The following is a 12,717-nucleotide window of genomic DNA, read 5'->3' as shown; positions in this document are numbered from 1 at the left end:
TTGTTACCCAATATGCCCTCAAGTATTCCTGAAACAAACAAGGAAGCTACTTCCACTGAACTCAAGATCTGAGACCAACTGATTGCCAAAACGGGTAATTATCAACTATTAGGCACTTACAGTCACGACTAACCTCCTTTCATTAAAATAGAACATGTGGCAAGTACCCAGTCCTGGTACTTGTGAACTCAAATTGGGTATTTTTGCCCCTAACTTTCCTAAAGTCTGGATTCCATTATTAATCACAGAAGGGTAATGAGGACAAAGACAAACCAGGAAGGATCCAATCCAAACAAGGTTTTCTCAGCACTGTGGGTCTGGGACGATGCCTTAGGCACAAACGGAGCACAGAAGTGATGATTCCAGGCCTAACCTAGACGAACACACAGGAAGGTCCTGTAATCCTCTGTTGGTGAAAGGGAGAATGAGAACTTTAAAGGGTAAAAATCACATGCTACCTGAAAAAAATCACCCTTCCAAATACAACTGATCCTTGCAACTGAACTTAAGAATCCTAAAAAACTGGAATATTTTGATAAACAAATACACGCAAAAAAAAAAAAAAAAAACCAAACACCCACAAACCCATGCAGTTCTACTGCCTCACAGCCTTTCAAAGTGGCTACTGTTTTTTACTTAGGATGGCCAAAACTCTTTACAAGTGTTCGGAGAGTAAAGGTTTTCAGAGAAAAACCAAGCTATGCCCAAATAAGGAATAACTTTTCAAATAAGATATTAGAGGTATAAATAAAACAGACTCCTCTCCACTTTTTTTAGCCACCTTTTTACTTACCTTTTAACTACCTTTATAATTTTTTTCAAGATTTTTAAGTAATCTCTAGACCCAACATGGAGCTCCAACTTACAACCCTGAGACCAAGAGTCACACGCACCACTGACCACTGACAGAGCCAGCTAGGAGCCCCCTACCTTTATAATTCTTTTTTTCCAGAAATTAATTTTCCCCACGTAAAAATGAGGTATTTTTTTAAGATTTATTTATTTGACAGAGAGAGAGAGAGAGATCACAAGTAGGCAGACAGGCAGGCAGAGGGAGAAGCAGGCTCCCCACTGAGGACAGAGCCCGATGTGGGGCTCAATCCCAGGACCCTGTGATCATGACTTGAGCCGAAGGCAGGTGCTCAACCATCTGAGCCACCCAGGCGTCCCTAAAAATGAGGTATTTAAAGAAATAGTAAGGAAAATAATAGGTATTTTTTTAACTTACTTCTTTCTTAGGTAGGATATTAAAACAAAAAGGGTCTGGGGCGCCTGGGTGGCTCAATCGTTAAGCATCTGCCTTCGGCTCAGGTCATGATCCCAGGGTCCTGGGATCGAGCCCACATCGGGCTCCCTGCTCCATGGGAAGCCTGCTTCTCCCTCTCCCATTCCCCCTGGTTGTGTTCCCTCTCTCGCTGTGTCTCTCTCTGTCAAATAAATAAAATCTTAAAAAAATAATAAAAATAAAATAAAAATAAAACAAAAAGGGTCAACTGTGATTTTGTATGCCCCCTCCAAAAACACAAAGTTTGAAAAATACCTATAATCAATACATAATAAAAGCATCACAGTTCTCCAAGCTGAGTTACCCATTAAGTCATTTTCTCCAATTAGGCTTTTTTTTTTTTAAGATTTTATTTATTTATTTGACAGAGAGAGAGCGAGAGAGGTAACACAAGCAGGAGGAGCGGGAGAGGGAGAAGCAGGCTTCCCGCAGAGCAGGAAGCACGATGCGGGGCTCGATCCCAGGACCCCAGGATCACGACCTGAGCCAAAGGCAGATGCTTAACAACTGAGCCACCCAGGCGCCCCTCCAATTAGGCTTTAAATGGTCTTTCCAGGGCACCTGGCTGACTCAGTTGGTAAGAACGTGTGACTCATCATCTTGGGGTTGGAGGTCAAGCCCCAAGTTGGGGTAGAGATTACAATCAATTGTCCTTCCATTCCTACATTATTTCTACCACTGTTCTTATCATCACCAACCTTGCTGTTCTTCTCATTTACCTCCTGAATTTGAAGGTCTCACAAATCCTATTTATCAAAGGTAAGACAGCATTTGTTAATTCTTGCCAATGTTCCCATCCTAATTCCCTAATCAACCTGCAATTATGCCCATTTCACCACTAGGTGGTGTCCTGGACAAATTAAAAGCAAACCAGATTTCTAATAGACCACCCCCACCCTAAATTAGATTCATTTCCGAGATAGGAAAAAAAAACAAAAAAAAGATTTTTATATATCCTGTCAAAATATCAACTTACAAAAAGAAGCTGATTCCATTCACCTGATCCTTACCAAAAGACATCAGAAAAGGCATGTCATCTTAACCATTAACCAACACAGCAGCTGACCTTTTACAGGCAGGCCCACCAGTGGAAGGTAACAGGGAACATCACCAAGGTACAGTCAGCATTACACTGCAACCCTGAAAAACTGAATTTAAAATAACTCACTGATGGGGCGCCTGGGTGGCTCAGTCAGTTGAGCGGCTGCCTTCGGCTCAGGTCATGATCCCGGGGTCCTGGGATCGAGCCCCACATCGGGCTCCCTGCTCCGCGGGAAGCCTGCTTCTCCCTCTGCCACTCCCCCTGCTTGTGTTCCCTCTCTCGCTGTGTCTCTGTCAAATAAATAAAATCTTAAAAAAAATAAAAAATAAAAAAAATAAAATAAAATAACTCACTGAGAGTGCCTGGGTGGCTCAGTCGGTTAACTGCCTTTTGCTCAGGTCATGATCCCAGGATCCTGGGACTGAATTCCAGGTCCGGTTCCCTGCTCAGCAGGGGAGTCTGCTGCTGCTTCTCCCTCTGCCTCTGCCCGTGTGCTCTTTCTCTTTCACTCACTCTCTCTCTCAAATAAAATCCTTAAATAAATAACTCACTGAGTTTTAAAGAGCCCTCTTTAAAACTAAAAAATATGCACATGCCATCCCACCCCAAAACTGGTTTTTGAGTCTGTTGGATCAAAAACTACTGAAGGTGGGGAACTGTATTTGTAACAATTGTATTTGTTTAAAACTCCAAAACAGAGTTAATACAGACGAAAATGGTTCTACTTCTAATTCTTACACCTACAAAAAATAATGGGTATGCTGAACGAGAAAAGCTATTGTATGTCACTTAATTGCAGATACATTGCCATTCCCTGTCCATAATTTAATCTTCAGAATATTACTAAAACAATACTCCCCCACCCAGCCCTCCAGCTAAGTCTGTCCTGCAGCCAGAAATACCTCTCAAATACATCAGTGTCACAAATTTAAAACACAGATTTTTTTTTTTAAAGGGTGCTGACCTCATCTTAAATTCTTTAAAGGCTCCTAAACTCCCAATCTTGCCATCTTCTACAGCAAAAAGTCGAGGCTGCTTAGGCCCATCTCAAAATCCAACTTCTCAGCCCACACACCTATAAAACCACTCCACCAAGCTCCTTTACTTCCCGAATTCACATGTGCATAATCTAGATTATTCCACAGCTCACTAGATAATACGCATAAAAAGCATTCATCTTTTTGTTTCACACCATACAAACACCCAAAGCAGCATGAAGTCTAGATTAAATTTCCCAGAGAAAACCTGAGGGTGGGCTAGAGCCTGGGAGAGACGGGAGGGAAATACACAGCACTCAAACATTTCTGATACGCATGGTCACTAGAAAAAATGATTAAACCTGAAAAGCAATCAGCAACAAGTTCAAATGGTAAGGTTTTGTTGGTCACTTTTCGCCGTCGTTGTTGGGCGTTTAACCTGAATCTTTACTAACACCTCCACGTATTCTAAGATGCCGGTCAGACCTGAAACAGAAATGTTGAGAAACGCAGCGGCCCCGAGCCCTCGCGCTGGTGTGACCTTCCCCCACGGCCACTTCCCCTCCGAGTTTATGTGAGAAAGGGACGAGCTGCACATCTCTTGCTAACGACCGCGACTCCCTCAGAAAACCTTTTCGAGACAACACAAAGTTTGCAATGGCCTCTTCTTGCGTCAATTCTCTCCTTACTTGGGCAAAAGTTGATACAAACTTCAGTCACATAAACTACGGTACACTTGGAAGTCAAACAAAGCAAACTGGCTTTTTCAGCTGAAGTTAGACGTTTTGCTCAACAACCAACTTTTGAAAAATCCCTGGAAGTTCCGGGAACGCGGCTTCGCGTCTCCTGGAGCCGCTTCCTGGTCTCCGTGCTTCGGAGCGCTGCCTCCTGCAAGGCTGCTACTCTTTCTGAAATCCCACCTCGTTTCTGGCTCTACAGTCATCCGCGTGGGCTTTAAAAAAAGGTAAAAAACAGTCTCTCCCGCCGCAGGGCCCCTGCCGCTGCCGAGCCCGGGCCCGCACGGGCCCCGGCCCAACCGCCGGCGCGGGGCGGGCCAAGGGCGAACGCCGCCCCCGACTCCCGGAGCCCCCGGCCCCGCACCGGGTCCCCGTGCGCCCCAGCCCGACGCCCACCCCTGACCCGCAGTCCACCCCCCGACCCCCGACGTCCACCCGCGGCCGCAACCCCTGCGTCCCCCGCCTGACGCCCACCCTGGCCCCACCCCGGGCCCCTGGCCACCGGCAGACGCCCTAGCCAGACGCCCACCCCCGAAGCCCCGGCCCCGCAGCAGGCCCCAGGTCCCCGACCCCCGGCCCGAGCCGACTCCCCGGCCCCACACCGGCCCGAGCCCGATCCCCGCCCGCGGGCGACCCTCACCGAGGACAGAGAGCCGGCGGCGAGCGGGAGGCGCGGCGGGGCGAGGCCCGGGTCCCTTCGACTCCGGCACGGCGGCGCTGGCGGCGGTGGCGGCGGCGGCGGCGGCTCCTCGCGCTTTCCTTTCTCTCCTTTCTCCGACAACAAACAGGAAGTGCGTCATGCGGCGGCGGCGCGGCGACGTGCACTTCCGCCCGGCCCTGACGCCGCGCATGCGCCCCGCCCCGCCCGCCTTCCCGAAGGTTCGTTGAGGCCGGACTTGGGCGGGGGTGGAGGGGAGGAGCCCCCGCGAGTGCTCCCCGGCGTCCACCGATCCGGGCGGCGGCGGCCGGTCGAGGTGGCCTGGCCCGCGGCCGTCGGACTCCCCTAGCGTCCGCCCGCCGCGGCCGCCTGCAACGCTGGCTGGCGGGGAAACCCGCCGCCCGGGACAGGCCTCTTTGACGTTGATTAGCCCAGGCGGTCATGTTTAGAAACTGCAGGCCCAGGTGTCGGTCTGAGCGGAAGCGACCCGTTTGTAAGCGGGCGTTTCTGTGCAGAGGGGACATGGCGTGCGAGCCCCTGCCTGCGCGCCTCGCCCGCTCCCCTCCTGGAGCCGACCCCCCCCGCGCCCACCCCTGCCTGCGCGCCTCGCCCGCTCCCCTCCTGGCGCCGACCCCCCACGCCCACCCCTGCCTGCGCGCCTCGCCCGCTCCCCTCCTGGCGCTGACCCCCCACGCCCACCCTTGCCTGCGCCCCTCTCCCGCTCCCCTCCTGGAGCCGACCCCCCGCGCCCACCCCTGCCTGCGCGCCTCTCCCGCTCCCCTCCTGGCGCTGACCCCCCACGCCCACCCCTGCCTGCCATCCTCTGGCTTCCGCTCAGGGGCCGTGTTTCGAAGGTGGGGCCTTGGACCGTTTCAGGGAGCCCGTCGGTTTTCCTGGGTGTCTCCTATGTATGCAGGAGACTTTGTTAAGTTTCTGTTTGCTTTCCTCCTGTTACTCGGTCTTAGGTGTAGAAGAGCAAAGAACCTAGGAGCAAAGAAGGGACAACTCTTCTCCCAACCCCCCCAACTGATCTAAGGCCTTGAGATCCTTTAGTAAAAGATACTTTCAACGTTTTTTACTGATAACATCTGACTAATAACCTTCACTATAGGCATCTGGAAGGCTTAGGTAGCCCTGCCTCTAGGTTTTCCTACTCTGGGGGCTAAGGGCAGGCTGCCCCAAGATGGGACACTGTGGCATGAAGGTTATTTTGAGCTGAAGGCAACGGAGACCCTGTGGGCTCAACAGAATTTTTTGCCCCTCCCTTAATTACATAGGAGAATCTAAATTGGGAGTCTTTCCAAAAACACTGGTCATTACCAGAGATAAATTTTATCTGAGGGACCCATCCAATGGCAGGACAAACAGCTAATTAGCAAACATTTGCTTTTTCTTATTGCCCTGTGAATTACATTCCTTCCTTCAAAGTCCCAGACCCTTACCTTTTTCTTAATTCGGGATGACATATATACCTCATTTTGTCTGACTGTCTCTGGAATTTCCCTCTGTGGATGCCCCATGTGTAAGCTGTTAAATTTGATTTTTTTCCTGCTAATCTATCTCATGTTAATTTGATCCTGATTCAGGTAGAAGGACCTTGAAGAGAAGAGGAATTCTTGCTCCCTGGTACTACTTAAAAACAAAAGATTGTTTTATATTGTGTATATTCTTTTCTTGTGTTTCTTAAATATTCACTGTATCACTTACACCATAGTTTTTAGTAAGTGACCAGTTAGCAAAAGAAAACAAAAAAAATGTCTTTATCTGAGTCAGTTTCCTATTCTTTCGTTTAGTAGGTTGTAAGAATGGTCAAAAGGAAGGAATAACACAATATTTGCTATTGGTATGGACACCTCATGATAAAACCCAAGCAGAGACTGGAATTTAATCCAGGTATATGTCACGTGTAACGGTATATACCAGCCGGCTGATGGAGTTTCAGGTCCCTTCCAGGGCTGACAGTCCTATCATGTGACAATTCATGTTTAAATAAGTCCCTACAGCAAGTGTGAGCTAATCTTGAAATGCAGACAGGACAGAAACATGAATTTTATTTTTTTTTTGAAACATGAATTTTAAATAGTAAGTGGCAGGCTAGCTACAAATAACTTGTTCATCCTCCCTCCAAAAAAAAAAAAAAATTATTAAAACATCTGTCAGTGCAGTGAACTGTATTATCAAAAAACCAAGTAGGAACAAAAAGAAAAACCAACTAGGACAAAACAAGGCTCCCGCCCTGATGGGATCCACGTGGTGCTCTGGGTGTACAGAAATAAACATTATATGACATGGCATTATTTGAACATTAAATGATATGGCAATATTTAAGTGACTCTTAAAAGAAAAAAAACTCTTTTAAGTAAAAAACAGGAAGAATCTTTCAAAATAAGATTGAGGATTTATTCCAAGATTAATGTTAGCCCAGATGGTGATGCTACTGGAAACTCCAGAGTAGGATCACCTCAAAATGGAACAGCAAGGATTTAAACTGGGCTGAAGCACATTTAGAGAGGGATGAGGAGACAGAGTGCCGAGCAGGAAGGCGGCCTGCAGGAAGGCGGCCTGCAGGGAGTGCGCAGGTCAGCCTGCTGGGTACAAAGGCTTCAAACCCTGAGGATGGAAAATAATTGCCTATGTGGACGGCAAGGACTTTACTCCTTATCTGGTGGGAAAGGGAAGCCAAGCATAGACACACCTGTGGTTTGCAGGGTGGGCAGAAGAGTAGGGAGACTCTGTGACTTGGTTGCCTCATCTGTAAAATGGGGATAATAAGCTTGCGGTGAGGTCATCTCAGCCTGGCCCAGAGTAATGCTCAGTAAATGATAGTTCTTCTGTGTCACGGCCTCTTTGAGAAGCTGATAAAAGGTACAAACTTCTCCCCAGAAAAACGTGCACCTGACAGGAAGGAATCGGCAGACATCACACACACCCTGCGCACACTCACCCAGCCAAGCCCATCCAGAGTCGGAGAACCCCAGCTGAAGGTCCTGAATGACAGCTTGGCAATTTTTATCAAACTGTGAAATTTATGTTTGATTCAAGAACAACATTTGTAGAAATTTCCCAAAGACGATAAATGCAGGAAAGAAAGAGAACAAAGGGTACCTACAAGGTTATTGATCACAGCTTTGCCAGACAACCAGCTGCTCCTTCCCAGGAAATACCAGGCCAGCCATAAAGTTAATAATGCTGCTCTATTTCTTTCTTTTTTTTAAAGATTTTTTTATTTATGTATTTGAGAGAGAGAGTGAGCGAGAGAGTACAGGAACAGGGGCAGAGGCAGAGGGAGAAGTAGGCTTCCCGCCAAGCAGGGAGCCCGAAGCAGGGCTCGATCCCAGGACCCTGAGCCAAAGGCAGACGCTTAAAGACTGAGCCACCCAGGCGCCCCAGTGCTGTTCTATTTCTTGACAACAAACACATCCAAGATACATTAAGATAGTGGGTATAATGTGAAACCATCTTTATAAAATTATATTCCTGTGTGTGTGTGTGTGTGTGTAGGTGAAAGTGGACTTCGGCTGCCTCCATTCTGACTTCAAACTTTCCAGTGGGTTCTTCTTTCCAGCTGGTCCCTTGGCTTAGGCGGAAGACCCTGAGGACAAAGCATTCTCTGGTGGGAACCGAAACTCCCCCCTGGAACATAAGGACTGCCTGGGCCAGCGAGACCCCTGCGTGATTGACTCCAAAACAGTGATCCATTTGACCTTTAGGGCCTGCAGGGACCCACCCTCCTTTGTCCCACATTTTCCTTCTATAAACCCAGAAGTATTCCAGCATTTCGTGGAGTCTTTGAGACACTAGCCCGCTGTCTTCCCAGCGTTGGCCTCACTGAAGTAAATTCTTCTTTCGCCGCCACTCATCTCTCTACCTTTGGATTTTTCAGCGGCCAGTGGCTGAACCTGTTGTGTTTGGGACCCCTGGAACCAGGTGCTCATGCACTCCCTGTGACCCAGCTACGTTATGGGTAAGAGGCTTCTCTGAGGAGAAGAGCATTGGTGCAGAAGTTCACGAGATTCCCCAGTGACTGTGGGCAGCCAAGGACCGGGGCTGACAGCGGACGCCTTGCGGAAAGAGCATGCAGCTATAATGTGTTGCTACCAGACTTTTTCCTTCCTTCTGTGGCGGAACATTATAACCTCTGCAGCTGAGGGTTCCCTTCGCAAGTGAAAGGGGCCTTGAGGAATGAGCGAGGGGCAGTGTTTGTCCCAAGAGAGCGGCGGCGGCAAATCATGTTGGGACAACTGAAAGAAACCACGACGCTGACAACTTTGGAAGTGTTCCGGACTCCACAGGAGCAGTCATGAGGATCTGCTCGACCAGACATGCTAGGGCCAAGGAAAGGGAAAATAAACTCAATTCCGCACAGCTAAGGTATTTAACCGGGAGATGGGCATAGATACTGGGTAATCAAGGGGAGGGGCCGGCTTGGGGTAGTGAAGAGAGAGCTAAGGTGTGGGCCCTGAGGAGGGAGCCATGGTGAAGGGGGTGTAACTAAAACTACAGGGAAGACAAGGTCACCAGTTATTACCTGGGGCTTCAAAGACCCATCAAAGCTGAAATTGTTAGAGGACTTAGTGGGACAGGTAGGTCGTCAGAGCCGGGGTCCCCAACAAGAAAATAAGGAGTGAGGACAGCTAAAATAAAACTGCACTGACGTCCTGTTCTGCACTTAGACAGGACCCCACCAGCACTCTGTTCTGCAGCCTTGGCAGAAAAGATTTCTGTAAAACATCCTTAAATAAGACAATTAACCACAAGGCTTGTGTCCCCACTGATGTGGGAAACGAAGGCAGAAGGAAACACAGATAAAATTAAATGTCCTTATCACCTGCAGCCCATTGACAAATACTTGAGGCAGGCAGAGTATCGTGTTCCTGCAGGAAGCTCCAGTCTTCATGTTAATGCTCTGCCAGAGGGAAAAACAACCTTAGTTTGACAATAGCCAGGTCTCCAGTATCCTGTGAGTCTTCTCTAGCATATGAAAATCCTTTTGGAACTTTCCTTATCTTTACTTCCCCCAACCCCAAAGAATAGAATCAATTGCTACTCATTATCATACAGTTTCACTTATATGTGGAACATAAGGAATAGCATGGAGGACGTTAGGAGAAGGAAGGGAAAAATGAAGGGGGGGAATCGGAGGGGGAGACGAACCATGAGAGACTATGGACTCTGAGAAACAAACTGAGGGTCTAGAGGGGAGGGGGGGGGGATGGGTTAGCCCGGTGATGGGTATTAAGGAGGGCATGTACTGGGTGTTATATGAAAACAATGAATTGTGGATCACTACATCAAAAACGAATGATGTATGGTGACTATCATAACATAGAAAAAAAAAAAAGCCTAAAAAAAAAAAAATTCCCAGGGCAGCAGCTCCTTCTGCCCATGGGTCCTGTCACTGTGCTTTAATAAAACCATTTTGCACCAAAGGCGTTGCAAGAATTCTTTCTAGGTCATCACTCCGGACCACATCAGACCTCACCAAAAAATATTCAAAAACTACATCGCCTAGCACGGGCAAGGGGCAGTTAAGACACAAGTCCCCAGATGTCAGCAAAAAAAGACCATCAGCATGTAGACGTGAATCTGATAGGTAGACAGATGTGTGATCAAAGCCGTGATTGGCACAACTGAGCACACCCTGGTTGCTTAAGAATGTTCCGCAGAGGGGCGCCTGGGTGGTTCAGTCGTTGGGCGTCTGCCTTCGGCTCAGGTCATGATCCCAGGGTCCTGGGATCAAGCCCCGCATCAGGCTCCCCGCTCGGCGGGAAGCCTGCTTCTCCCTCTCCCACTCCCCCTGCTTGTGGTCCCTCTCTCGCTGTGTCTCTCTGTCAAATAAATAAATAAAATCTTTAAAAAAAAAAAAAAAAAGAATGTGCCGCAGAAGAGTGCATGAAAACCCCTAAACTTAGAAACTCCGAGGGCGGGCGCCTGGGTGGCTCAGTTGGTTAAGCAACTGCCTTCGGCTGGGGTCATGATCCTGGAGTCCCGGGATCGAGTCCCGGGATCGAGTCCCGCGTCGGGCTCCCTGCTCAGCGAGGAGCCTGCTTCTCCCTCTGACCCTCCCCCCTCTCATGTACTCTCTCATTCTCGCTCTCTCAAATAAATGAATAAATCTTTAAAAAAAAAAAAAAAAGAAACTCCGAGGGCAACCACTCGGGCCCCCTCCCTCTCTGGGAGCTTTGTACTATCGCTCAGTAAACATTGCTTTGCTGCCCACCACTCTTGCCTGGTCTACCCCTTCATTCTTGGAAGCGGCGTGACCGAGAACCACGGGAAGGCAGACAATTCCAGCAACAAAATCGAGGTCTGAGAGGCTCCTCACCTGGGAGGAGAGGGAGAAGCTAAGGAGGGGTAGCAGGCAGCAGGGGAGCCCAGGAAATGGTGCGGAAAAAAAGGCTGGGTTAATACCAAGTTCAAAACAAAGGAGAGATCAGAACATTCAGGATGAAAGTGCGGGTGGCCTTTGATGGGTACCTGCAGGAGTCTGGTCCTTGCCCCGAATGGCAGAGGGGTGCTTCGTGGGGACCCAGGCAGGGTTGGGGGCATTTGTCCTGGAACAGACCGAGGAAGAAAGTCAGTGGCTGGAGAAGGAAGGTCAAGGAAAGGCTTGGGGTTTCTCCAGTTGTGTTTTGTTGTTTCTGCCGTTGCCCCCAAAGGCCCTCCAGCACATTTCCAGTCAAAGCCAGTGGGCACAACAGAACAGGAGAGAAAAGCAATCGGTAAAGGAGTTCCTTCTCGGAGGAGGTCCGGAGCTTCGGGACAAAGCTTGAATGCAGGGAACTCACTTTGAAAAAGAGGGATTTACAGCTGTTCCTTCAAAACACAGGAAGAAGAAAAGGTCGAGACAGGTGGGACCACTGGGAAGGAGCCAGCGTGGCGATCGGAGACAGACGATCTTAGGGAACACGGGGGGTTGCGAGACACGGTGCACATGCGTGAGAGTTGAGCAGTAGAGAAGTTCCCTAATCTTCTGAAAGGAAACAGGAATAGTGAGGAACTCATTAAATCTTGAAGCTCTCACACTGCCGTCTCTGGGGCAGTTGGGTTCTTTCGGGAAATGGGGAAAGAACAGAGGACTAACCCAGCGGCCTGAGAAGGAAAACCAGCTGCTTTTAAGTAGTGGCCACCTGGCGTGATACCTGAATTTACCCTTGTGCCCGGCGTCCCCTGAACGCCCTATAAAACGTCAATGTTGATGATGCCGTGACTTTTACCATGCCGTGAGCCTCAGTTTCCCTGCCTGTAAAATACAAAGAGTGACAGCTACCACACCTCCATGGATGTTGGAATAGTTCTTTGAGATCCCCAGATAAAAGGAATCACGAAAACACAAGGTATTCTATGAGAATGCGCTATTTCACATACATATTTAATGTATGTTCCTTTAACAAAAACACCACCTCCAAAGCCTGTAGGAAACACATGTCAATCAAAAATCTCAAAGGCCACCCAAGACTTCATCACCCGCAAAGAAGCTGACATATATAAGCAGTTTACAGTTTAGATTTCCTGCCCTCAAAACACACTGCCCACAGTTTGTATCAGAAATAGCTGCTTAAGGGCGCCTGGGTGGCTCAGTCAGTTGAGCATCTGCCTTCGGCTCAGGTCATGATCCCGGGGTCCTGGGATCGAGCCCCTGTTTGGTTGGAAGCCTGCTTCTCCCTCTGCCCCTCCCCCATTCATTCTCTCTCTCTCTCTCTCCTAGATAAATAAAATCTTTAAAAAAAAAAAAAGAAATAACAGCTTAATTCTTGGTCAAACACCTGAAACAGTCTGTCCACGTACTGCAGGGTTATTCAGACCCACCTACACATATATTCTTAGAAATCACGTTATCTTAACACCAAGACATATTTATTGCTAAGTGGAAAAAGCCTAAGTGTGGCCAGTGTGTGTGCCCTACCTTTTGTGTGAAAAGGGAAAGAAGAACCATAGCTCCAGTTGGCTTAGGGAGCTCTGAGATCAAACCCCAAACACTGGGTGGGGGGGGGAGGTGCACAGGGAAGGCAGGACCA

General features: G+C 48.6%; 1 protein-coding gene and 1 long non-coding RNA gene across 2 annotated transcripts in view; one reads left to right on the top strand and one right to left on the bottom strand.

Moving 5' to 3' along the window:
* Nucleotides 1-4,820, bottom strand: part of DNAJB6 (DnaJ heat shock protein family (Hsp40) member B6) — a 66,643-nt gene extending 61,823 nt beyond the window's left edge. Inside the window, exon 1 of the mRNA XM_021692943.1 lies at nt 4,682-4,820. The gene's annotated coding sequence lies outside the window, so the exon portion shown is untranslated. The remainder of the gene's footprint in view (nt 1-4,681) is intronic.
* A 308-nt stretch (nt 4,821-5,128) lies between these two features.
* On the top strand, nt 5,129-6,517 carry LOC110582940. The gene is made up of 3 exons (XR_002480475.1): nt 5,129-5,163; nt 6,286-6,325; nt 6,493-6,517. It is a non-coding gene; the product is annotated as an uncharacterized LOC110582940 (long non-coding RNA).
* Nucleotides 6,518-12,717: the final 6,200 nt, after the last annotated feature.

The sequence above is a fragment of the Neomonachus schauinslandi genome, chromosome 12 (genome assembly GCF_002201575.2).
Source record: "Neomonachus schauinslandi chromosome 12, ASM220157v2, whole genome shotgun sequence".
Taxonomy (NCBI): Eukaryota; Metazoa; Chordata; class Mammalia; order Carnivora; family Phocidae; genus Neomonachus; species Neomonachus schauinslandi.
The sequence above is the reverse complement of the archived record's forward strand: the minus strand, read 5'-3'. Positions and strand labels throughout refer to the sequence as shown.